Source organism: Phodopus roborovskii, unplaced genomic scaffold, assembly GCF_943737965.1.
Source record: "Phodopus roborovskii unplaced genomic scaffold, PHOROB, whole genome shotgun sequence".
Classification (NCBI taxonomy): Eukaryota; Metazoa; Chordata; class Mammalia; order Rodentia; family Cricetidae; genus Phodopus; species Phodopus roborovskii.
Genome location: NW_026126571.1, coordinates 29904936 through 29916396, shown reverse-complemented (window position 1 = coordinate 29916396; position 11461 = coordinate 29904936).

Sequence of the window (11461 nt, the reverse complement as noted above, 5' to 3'; positions counted from 1 at the left end):
CACACACACATATACACATTTAAAAAAGAAAGAAAAGAGATTTGCATATAGGCAAGTTGTAAATGGAGGTTTCTCTCCTGCCTACCAGTTCCCAAATAACCACTTAATGTTAATTATAATTGTTTGGTCAATGGCTCAGTCATATTATTGACTAGCTCTCACAAATTAACCCATTTTCACTAATCTGTGTGTCACCATGTGGCCATGGTTTACCAGTAATATTCTGGCATCTAATTCCTTCAGCAAGTACATGGATCCCCATGACTCTACCCTCTTTCCCTCTGCATCCCTGTCTGGATTTCCCAGTTGCTTCTATTCTTCCTGGTCATTGGTCAAAACAGATTTTGTTTTCTTTTGTTTTTCGAGACAGTGTTTCTCTGTATTATTTTGGAGCCTGTCATAGAACTCAATTTGTAGACCAAGATGGCCTTGAACTCACAGAGATCCACCTGCCTCTGCCTCCTGAGTGCTGGGATTAAAGGCGTGTATCACCAATGCCTGGCTGGTCAAACAGCGTTATTCATCAACCAATAAAAGCAATGCCTATTCGCAGCATAGAGAAGGACATCCTACATCAACAAGTCTGTTGTGCATTTTCTTGGTTGATGATTGGTATTGGATGGCCAGGCAGTGGTGGTGCACGCCTTTAATCCCAGCATTGGAAGACAGAGGCAGGTGGATTTCTGAGTTCAAGGCCAGCCAGGTCTACAGAGCAAATTCTAGGTCAGGGCTGTTATACAGAGAAACTCTGTTTTGAAAACCCAACCAACCAATCAACAAACAAAACAGTGATTGGTGTGGGAGGGCCGAGCTCACTATTCATGGTGCCAATGCTGGCCCAGGGGTCCTATAATGAAAGTAAGCAATATATGAGGAGCAAGCCAGTAAGCAGCAATCCTCCATGGCCTCTGAATAACTTCCTGCCTCCGGTTCCAGCTCTGACTTCCCTCCGTGATGGTTGTGAGCTGACAGCTTTAAACTGAAAGAAACCCCGGTTCCCCTCAAGCACCTTTCAGCCAGGGTTCTAGCTCAGCGATAGAAACCCTAAGATAAAATCTTTCAGGTAAAGCTGGAAGTTGATTTTGAACTTTACTTAACCAGTAGAAGGTTGAATTCTTTTAAAGAACAATTTAAAAAGTTTAATTACATATACATTTACTTGTGTGTGATCATTAGATCAGAGGATAACTTTCAGAAGTTGGCTCTCTCCTTCCATCATTTGGGATCAATCATATGAGGCTTGGTTGCAGGTGCCTTTACCATCTCCTGAGCCATCTTGCCATCCCTGAGAGCAGAGCTTTTGATTCTGGGAGTTTGAGGGGCTCTTCTCTGGTGGTCTTCTCTAGGACCTATTTTCTTCCTAGTTTTGAGTTTTTCTTCTTATTTGAGAGCAGGAACAGCTTCTAGGTTACAGTCAATGGGGAACTTCGGGAGTGGTGTTCACATCACTCCTTCAAGAACAAAATACTGTTCTCAGAGAAGAGCTGGGAATATCTCCCCACGAGAACCTTCCTGATGGTTTCACACTGCTGCTTCGGAGAAAGACATTCACTTCCTGGTTAGTCAAGATGAAGGTGGGCAGAGTCAGCCTCCCCTATAGGGCTTTGCTTTCTAAGAAAACAAGTATATCTGAGAAAGAAACTCTGGAAATGGACTTTTAGTTATCAGTGAATAAAAAACATTTTACTCTCTTTTAAAAATGGAAGCACAAGCCAGGTGTAGTGAGTTCCAGGACATCCAGGGCTACCATGTTCCAAACCAATGGGTGGAAAAATCCCTAAATTACCAAACATGGATTTTATACTAGCTATTGACACAAATGAAGTCATAAACATTTTTTTAAAGATAGGATTTCATGTAGCACAAACTGATTTTGAATTTACTATGTAGCCAAGGCTGGCCTTGAACTCATGACCCTTCTGTCTTTACCTCCAGGATCACAGCAGGAAGATCAATTTTATGCAGTATAGGATTAAATTGAGGGCCTCCTGGATGTGAGGCAAACACTTTCACAGCTGATCTTACTTGCTCAACCCTGATTTATTATTTTGAGATGTAGCCCTGGCTGGCTTCAAACTCAGAACAATCCTCCTGCCTCTGCCTCCCTAGTGCAAAGATTCTCACAATGAAACTGGACATTTTCATTTCTGAGATACTAATAACAGGCTATAGCCTTTTAGTCAAAGGTTAGTTAACAGGTTTTGGTGACGGCCACCCCCACCCCCACAAGACAAAACAAAAACAACAACAGCAAAAAAGGAAGCTTGGAGCTGGGGCAATGGCTCAGTGGGTAAGAGCCCTTTCCTAGAGGACCCGTCTGGGTTCAATTCCCAGCACCCATATGGCAGCTCACACCTGTCTGCAACTCCAGTTCCAGGGCTTCTGGTACCCTCACACAGACATACATGCAGCCAAAAAAACAAAAATAAATTTTAAAAATAAAAAATAAAATCAAAAAGGAAAGCTCTGAAACTGAGCAGCATGTCTGGCTAAAGCTGTGTCAGTTACTGAAACACGGAGTGAGTGGAGTGAGTGGAAACACACGGTTGTCCACTCTGGCCTCGTTTGTTTTTGCAGACGGCTGTGTTATAAGATTTATGAGATAGAAGAAGCATTGTAGGGGCAGTGGCAGCTCAGTTAATTAGAGCCCTTGCCCAGCATGCATGAGCCCTGGGTCCTGTGGCGTAAAGCAAGAGTTGGGGGGCAACCCTGTAATCCCATCACTCAGGAATGGAGGGGGGCGGAGGGGGCTCAGGCACGAGGCTACCTTCAGCCATTTAGTGATTGAAGGGAAAGACTGGGCTACAAAACAAAAAATAAACAAAAAGAAAAGGTTATGAGTGATGGTGCACACCTTTTATCCCAGCACTTGGAAGACAGAGGCAAGCAGATCTCTGTGAGTTTGAGGCCAGCCTGATCTACATAGTGGATACCCAGAGATACATATTGAGAGCCTGTCTCAAACAAAACAAAACAGAGAGAGAGGGAGAGAGAGAGAGAGAGAGAGAGAGAGAGAGAGAGAGAGAGAGAGAGAGAGAGAGGAAAGGAAGGGGGAAGAGAAGGAGAAGAAGAGGAGGAGGAAGGGAGGAAGCATGGGACACAGGCCCTGGGTTCTAACTTTACATTTTCTCTGTGTGTCTAGTTATTGACTGCCGTAAGACAAACGTCCTTGGAATTATTGGCAAACACTTTCCTCTGGCCAAATTTTATTCACACACCTCTGTTTTCATTCAGCCTCCACCTCTCCTTAAGAGACCTTCCAAATCTGAGCACAAACCATTACTTTCTTGGTTCCCATAGCTCAAGACCATGTCTATGGCAGGACTGTGCCTCTCAAATTCCCACTGGGAAAGGTTCAGGTGCCCAGGGGAGCCGCTGTTTGAGATGTGCCCTGACTTTCCAGCAGTTCTCAGGAACCCACTCCATGCACATTGCAAAACCATTAGTAATTTCTCATCCGTGAGTCCCCCCACTCTGCTTTTTTCCTCCTGAATTGCCCCCACTTTCCTTTGAGAACGCCAAGTCTCTAGTCACAGCTCCACATGGAGCACAGCTTATACTTAAATCTGTCGCCTTGGTGTCAGGAGTCTGTAAAATCTGCCTTGCCTCCTGCAGTGGCGAGCTCTCCTTCTCCTTGACATTAACACACACACACACACACACACACACACACACACACACACACACACACACTTACAAATTCAGTCCAGCCAGGCAGGCATGGTGGCACACCCTTAGAACTCCAGCAGTAGGGGGATTGGGACTTTAAAGTCATCCTTGGCTACCTAACCAGTTTGTGGCTATATGAGATCCTGTCTCAAGAAACTGAAGGCAAGGCTGGAGATATTATTTTGCGCCTGTCATTTACAATGTTCTGGATTGAATCCCAAATACCACTGAAGACAAATCGAAGAAAAAGGAGAAGGAGAAGAAGAACAAAACCAAAACCAAATCAAAACCAAAACTCAAAATCAAATGACAACAAATACTCATAGTTTCTTTTCTTTCTTTGTTTGTTTTTTTTTTGTTTTTTTTTTTTTTTTTTTTTTTTTTTTTTTTTTGAGACAGGGTTTCTCTGTATTGCTTTGGAGCCGAACTAACTCTGTAGACCAGGCTGGCCTCGAACTCACAGATATCCACCTGCCTCTGTCTCCCGAATGCTGGGATTAAAGGCATGCACCACCAACGCCCGGCTGAAACCCTTGTAGTTTCAGTGAGTGGGAAGTCCAGGGTGGACTTGGCTGGAACTTGCAGTTTAATGGCTCTCAGTGGGAAGAGTGGGCTGTGAACCTAAAGGCTTGGTAGGGGTTGCAGGGTCTGCTTCCATCACGACCAGCTTGCCCAGCTATTGGCAGGAAGAATCTGCTTTTGTCACAGGGTCCTCACCACAGGGTCAGAGTGGAGACAAAAGAGGAGAGAGCTACCTTGTCTAGGGCCACTGCTGTGGGTCTCAAATAGTCACTTCAGCAGGGAGGGGACACTATAGGCATGGTGTCACTGGGGCCCATCTGGAAGGCTCATTCCCAATGCCTGTGGTGGTAATCTGCGAGGTGACCTTGGACAAGAAGCTACAGGATTGGGAAGTATGGGCCAGACTGGGTGTAATTTCTGCCTGGACTTGGTGAGAGAAAGGGTTAACTTTCTCACAGAAGCACTTCTCATAGGATAACTCATCTGCCAGGCTCTGGCCCAAGTCCTAGAATCAGGCTGCTTTCTTTATTTGGGGGCGGGGCTATATTTAAGGCAGCTGTCTGGGTCTCCAATCATTTCCTCTTCGGAGGAGGCTGAGGAGATGGGAGGGACATGAACAGGTGGCTTGGACCAGCCCTGATACAAAGGCACTTGGGCTTTGGAAAGGAAGCTTTGGAAGCTGGCAGGTGGCCCTCGGCCCTGGGAAGGAGCTGGGGAGCTGGGTCTGGCTTTGCTCCTTTTAGGAGTTCTGCACCTGATTAAGAATTCTGCTCAAGATGGATTAAGCTGCTGGAGCCTCTCTCCATTTAGGAGTGCCAGCTCTCTCCTTCTCTTAGTACTCCCTCCAATTCTACCCCCTGCCCCAACCCCTACCCCCACCCCCACCCCGGCTTGCTCTCGGGGCAACTGTGAGTCCAGACACTGGGATTCCCCCTGGAAGGTCAGAAGAATGTGATTCCTTTAAGATAAGAAATGAGGAGAGCCAGGAGCCATGATTATGAGAGGAACTCTGTTTCAGAAGCCTCAGTGGAGAGCTGGGTAGGTAGCTTAGTTGCTACAGTATTTGCCTAGCATGTATGGGGCCCAGAGTTCAATCCCCAGTGCTCCATAAACCAGACATGGTGTCACATAGCTATCAGATATTTAAAGTTTTGAGACCAGCTTGGGTTATATGAAACCCTGTCTCAAAAGACAAATAAGCCCAGAAGCCTCCTGGGCCCTTGACTCGAGGATCAAACACAAACCCCAAAGCCCCTCTACCTGTCAGCCCCTGAAGAAGTCCATTCCCCTCCCTTCCTCCCTTCTTTCCTTCCTCCCTCCCTCTCTCCTTTCCTTCCTTCCTCCCCTCCCCCACAGACAAGGTTTCTCTGTGTAGCCCAGACTGTTCTGGAACTCACTATGTAGATCAGGCTGGCTTCAGACTCAGAGAGACCAGCCTGCCTCTGGCTCCCCAATGCTGGGATAAAAGTGTGAGCCACCACCACCCATCCACATCCTCTGGCCCTTGTCTTACAAGGTCTTTTCCAAAGACAGAAAATCCTTGAGTCAATTCTGATTATCACTTGGATGGACTTTAAGTTTCCTTTCTATTTTTTCCCATGTGGTAAGAGTGAGACTTTAAAGTTTTATTTATTATTATCTTTCAAAGATTTGTTTTTATGTGTAGGAGTGTTTTTACCTGGTGTCCACTGAAGCCAGATCCCCTAGAATGGAGTTAAGCACAGCTGTGGGCTGACATGTGAGTGCTGGGTCTTTTGCAAGAGCAGCAAGTGCTTTCAATGACTAAGCCACCTTTCCAGCAGCATACTTACTTATTACTACAGGGCATGAATGTGTGTGTGCATACATTGGGTGAGGGGGCATGTGGGCCCCAGCATGCGCCTGGAGTTTGAAGGATAAAGAGTTCAGTTCTCGATTCCAACCTTAGGTGGGTTCCAGGGACTGAACTTAGGCCAACGAGATTTCATAGTGAATGGCTTTACGAGCCACTGGCATGGTTCCAGAACAGTCTTTTTTTTTTTTTTTTTTTTTTTTTTTTTTGGCTTTCAAGACAGGGTTTCTCTGTAGCTTTGGAGCCTGTCCTGGAACTCACTCTGTAGACCAAGCTGGCTTTGAACTCCCAGAGATCCTCCTGCCTCTGCCTCCAGAGTGCTGGGATCATAGGTGTGCACCACCACCACCACCCGGCTCAGAACAGACTTTTAAAATCACTGGTTAGTTATTTGAAAAACTGCTTTGTTGTTCTTGTTTGGCAGCTGTCAAAATGAGTTTTCAGTCAAACTGGCTCATCTGGTCCTGGAGGCACAGGTAGATGGGAGCCCTGTTCACCTGTCCCTCCAGTCCCGCCCCACCACTTCCTCCCACGCTCCTCTTGGCTCAGCCTGTGCTTCCTGTCCCCCAAGCCCCGGTTTCCTCTGCCCTGAGAGAACACCGATCACGGTGGGCTCCTCAGACTCCGCTGCCAAGGCCTCCGTGGCAGGCTAGGCAGAGCACAATGGGCCTTTATGTCGCTCCCTGGCATTCCCTCCTGGCCCCAGCTGCCCTGTGCTCTGGTTTTCCTTAGTCTTTTCTTTAGGACTTTTTTTCCAGTTGACTTACTTATTACAGTACAGAGACAAGTAGGAAGGGCTCTGGAGGCTGGGAGCAAAGGGCTGGTTGCCTGGCCCTGGCATGACATCACCAGGGGTTATGGGTCACAAAGGGCAGAGACCTTGTTTTCTGAGATTTACTTTGCTTTCCTGGTTAGGGACGGAGATAGGGCCTGCCTCTTGATATCTAATCGGCCTAGGACATTTTCTCTCTCTCTTTTTTCTCTCCCCTCCTTTTTCCTTCGACAGGCCTTGCTATGTAGCCCAGGCTCACCTAAACTAATGATCCTCCTGCCTCAAGACAGGGTTTCGCTGTGTAGCCTTAGCTGCCCTGGAACTAGTTCTTGTAGACCAAGTTGGTCGTGCACCACCACTGCCTATCATGTGGTAGAATATTTAAAGCAGGGCATCAAGGTGTATATTTCTAATCCCAGCAGTGGAAAGGTTAGGATATCAGGACCACCTCAGGTTCAAGGTCAGCCTGGGCTACCTTGGAGGTCCTGTCACAAACAAGCAACAAACAAGTAGGCAGGGAGGCCAGGAGTTCAAAGGCATTGTCATTTACACAGTGAATCGGAGACCAGCCTAGTCTTTAAAAAAAAGAAACGCCATGTATGCTGGTACATACCTTTGATCCCAGCTCGCAGGAGGTAGAGACAGGTATATCTCTGTGAGTTTTATGCCAATCTGGTCTACACAGCCAGTTCTAGGCCGGCTGAGGATACACACCGAGATCCTATAAAGAAAAAAGAAACGAGAAAAAAGAAAGGAAAAGGAAAAGCTCATTATGGTGGCAATCCCCGAAGACTGAAGCAGGAGGATCACTGGGTTTGAGGCCAGCCTGACTATAGTAAACTCCAGGACAGCATGGGCTATAGAGTCAGACCTAAAAAATAAATATGTACACACTTAAATTTTATGTATTTATGTAGTTGTACAGTGTGTGTGTGTGTGTGTGTGTGTGTGTGTGTGTGCCACAGCACCCATGAGGAGGTCAGTCAATAACTCGTAGGAGTGTAGTCAGACATAAGGGTAAGTTCCTTCTTGAAGGTCCTATATACATTTAAATATAGCTATCTTTGTACCCGAGTGGAAGCTTTTGAACACAACCTTAACCCCCAAATATGTGTGCTCTGGTTCCTCCCTGGGGTCACCTTGAACTGGTTCCCATAGCCTTGCAGCTGGAAGCAGGACCCATCTCTGCTCACTTGTGTCTGCTGTCACATTTTTAAGTATGACCACAGTGGCCAGCCTGCATGGAGTACTGTCACACAGCCCTCGAAGGTCGGACTCACAGGCTGGAAGTGAGTACTGGTGCATCGGGTTCTTGGTGCCGAGTCTGCTCCTAGACTGACTTCCAAATCAGACTAATTAACGGTCACAGGCCATCTTGCCAGGAAAGTTTGTAAGATTGAAGTCACACGAAACTTTCCCACAATTCACACACAACACACACACACACACACACACACACACACACACACACACACCCTTCCTTTCAAAAAGCAGAAAATTCACTTAAAAATAATTCAGAAAAGATTGATGGAACTTTGGAATTGTACTGAAAAAAAAAAATATGGCCTCATTAGTAAGTCATGAGTCAGGGCCAGGCTGTTAGACATACGCCTTTCTGTGTAATTAGAAGTCCAGGCAAGGAGAGCTAATAATGGCATGGATTAAAAAATTAAAATACTTTCCCTTTATATTTTCTGGGCTGCACTGACATTCTCCTTTTTGCAAAAATCCAGAAACAGATCTCCTTAGGAAGCCTTATCAACAGATGGAGAGCACAGAACAGTGCCCCCCCCCCCCCGCCCTCCCTCCCCCAACCCCCGGTTGGCCTTGCGTTGTTGAGTGTGAAAGTGGAGTGAACACTTGTTGAGTTTGCAACACGGAGGATGTGTATAGTGGACCACTTTAAAAGGCATTTACCATCTTCGGACAGTGCACAGAAGAAAGAATGTGTACATTTATTTCAATCCATTCATTATTATTATTGTTATTTGAGATAGCACATGGTAGCCCAGGCTGACCTCAAACCTGACAACCCTAAACAAATGAATCTAGAAACATCTGAGGCTGGGGTAAACATGCTTCCCATGAAGCTGACTAACCTGAGTTTGGTTCTCTGAACCCAATGTGAAGTAGACAGACGCACAAGCTCACACCTGTACTTCCAGAAGTCCTCTGGTGAGGTGGGAGGTGGAGACAGGACTCACTGAGCTTGTGGGCCAGTTGGCCTGGAGTGTGCAATACAGCAGAAGCAAGAAAGACTCCACTAAAAGCAAGATGGAGCAGCTGGAGAGGTGCTTGGCCACTGAGAGCACTTGTTCCTTAGGAAGAGCTGGGTTCAATCACCAGCATCCACATGGTAGCTTGCAACTACCTGAAACTCCCAATACTACTTGGAGCATATTCATACACATAAAATAAATCTGTTTGTGTTTTGGTTTTAAAGACAGGGGTTCTCTGTGTAACACTGGCTGTCCTGGAACTCTCTCTGTAGACCAGGCTGACCTTGAACTCAGAGATCAGCCTGCCTCTGCCCCCTAAAAGCTGGGATTAAAGTCATGCACCAGCACATACTGCCCTTGTTCTTTCCTTTCCTTTTCTCTTCTTTTCTTTCCTTTCTCCCCACTCTTTCTTAATTGGTACGTAAAACAAGTCTAAAAGTTTTCTTAAAGAAATGTTCTTATCTTTCTCTTTTTCTCCCTTGTTCCTTTGAGGCAAGGTTCTACTGTGTACCATAGCACAAGTTCTAATAGATCTTAGTAATAAAAGTCTGGAGTCAGACATTAAGGGGGTGAAAGCTGAAAGATCCGAGAAGCAGAGCAGCAGCCACTGGAGCTCTTACCTCTATGGAATCCTCAGACTGAAAGGAGACCTAGTTCTTGTCTCCTGCTTCCTATATCCTTTACTCTGCCCAGCCATCTCACTTCCTGTCTGTCTATACAGACCTCCAGACCTCTATGGTTAGCTAGTGGCCAGCTCCACCCTCTGATCTTCAGGCAAGCTTTATTTGTTAGAGTATAAACAAGATATCACCACAATGTGGGGTAGACTGTCCTCAAACTTAGAGTCCTGCCTTAACCTGAGTGCTGGAACCATGGGCTTGTGTACCATGCCCAGCTTAATTGTTTTTGAATAACTTAATTTTTCTTTTTCCAAGACAGGGTTTCCCTTTGGAGCCTGCCCTGTAACTTTCTCCGTAGACCAGGCTGGGATCCACCTGCCTCTGCCTCTTGATTACTGGGATTAAGGGCATACACCACCAATGCCCCAGATTTTCTGACTGGAGCTTTCTACCCCTTAACAGGCCAGGCAAACTCAAAGGGTCCACACCATGCTTGCTTTCAGAGCTGAAAACACAAGGGGATCCAGTGTAATCACAGCACTTGTTCTGATGGGGCCTTCCTGTGTGAGATGGGGCCTTCCTGTGTGAGATGGGGCCTTCCTGTGTGCAGGTGGGGCCTTCCTGTGTGAGATGGGGCCTTCCTGTGTGCAGGTGGGGCCTTCCTGGTGGAGGTGGAGCCTCTTTCCTCCATTTTGAAACAGAGTGAATAGAAAGACAAGTACTTGGGCCAAACACTCTGTAATTAGTCAGTTGCTGCATCAGGCTTTTTTGCATTCCTTATTGTATCTGTGATCTGTCTGACATTTGTTCAAGATAGTTTATTGCTCTCATTTTCTGGGTTCAGAAACAAAGGCAGAAAAACAGATACCTCATTAGCACAGTGGATCTGCATCAAGCCATTCCCAAAGGTTTTGCATCTAAAAAAATGGCAGTTGGGGAATTCAAATTTCCATCTTCTCTGGCTTTAAACTTGCTCTTCTCTTCCTATTTCTTTGCTTGTCTGTGTTTGGTGTATGCATGTGAATGGAAAATGGCATCAGGTGTCTTTTTCATAACGTTCCCATCATTTATTTATTGAGGTAGGGTCTCTCTCTCTCTCATCCCAGAGCTCACAAACCCTGCTTAGTCCGGCTAGCCACCTTGCCTTGGTGATCCCGTCTTTGCCTCCTGAGGGCTGCTGGGATTAAAGGTAGCTTCGATGCTTGCTCAGCTTTTATGTGGGTTCTGGGGTTCCAAACTTTAGTCTTTACACTTACATGGCAACTGATTTACTCACTGAACCCAAACTTCAGCAGGCAGTACGCCTGTAACCTTCATACTGCACTCTGAGAGGCAAGGCCATCTCAAGAGTCTAAGGCAAGAATCGGCCAAAAGTCCTACTTTTAGACTGCTTTTGTCTAAACTGGAAGGCATGGTCACATTATAAACTGAATTATTTATCTCTTAGGGCGGAACTTGTGGACCGTATGTCTATATTCAGGAGGCAGAGACAGGAGGAGGATTGCAAATTTGAGGCCTGGTTGATCTCCATACCAAGAGATTTTGCCAAATATATATATATATATATATATATATATATATATATATATATTTACAGAATTTAATAGTTGAGAATGATAGGTGGAGGAGTCTTTCTGGACACTGGGATGGGGGATGGAGTGGGGGTGCAGGAGTTCTGGTCTGCTGTTCCTAGATCATGTGGCCTCTCATTTATTCAGAGGTGGTGATTAGGTAGTTAGGGTGGGGCATCCCAGGCCTTTTGCAGGACCACAGCCACACTCTAACAATCACACCAGCGACCACATTCTGCGTTTGTTAGAAAAAGGCT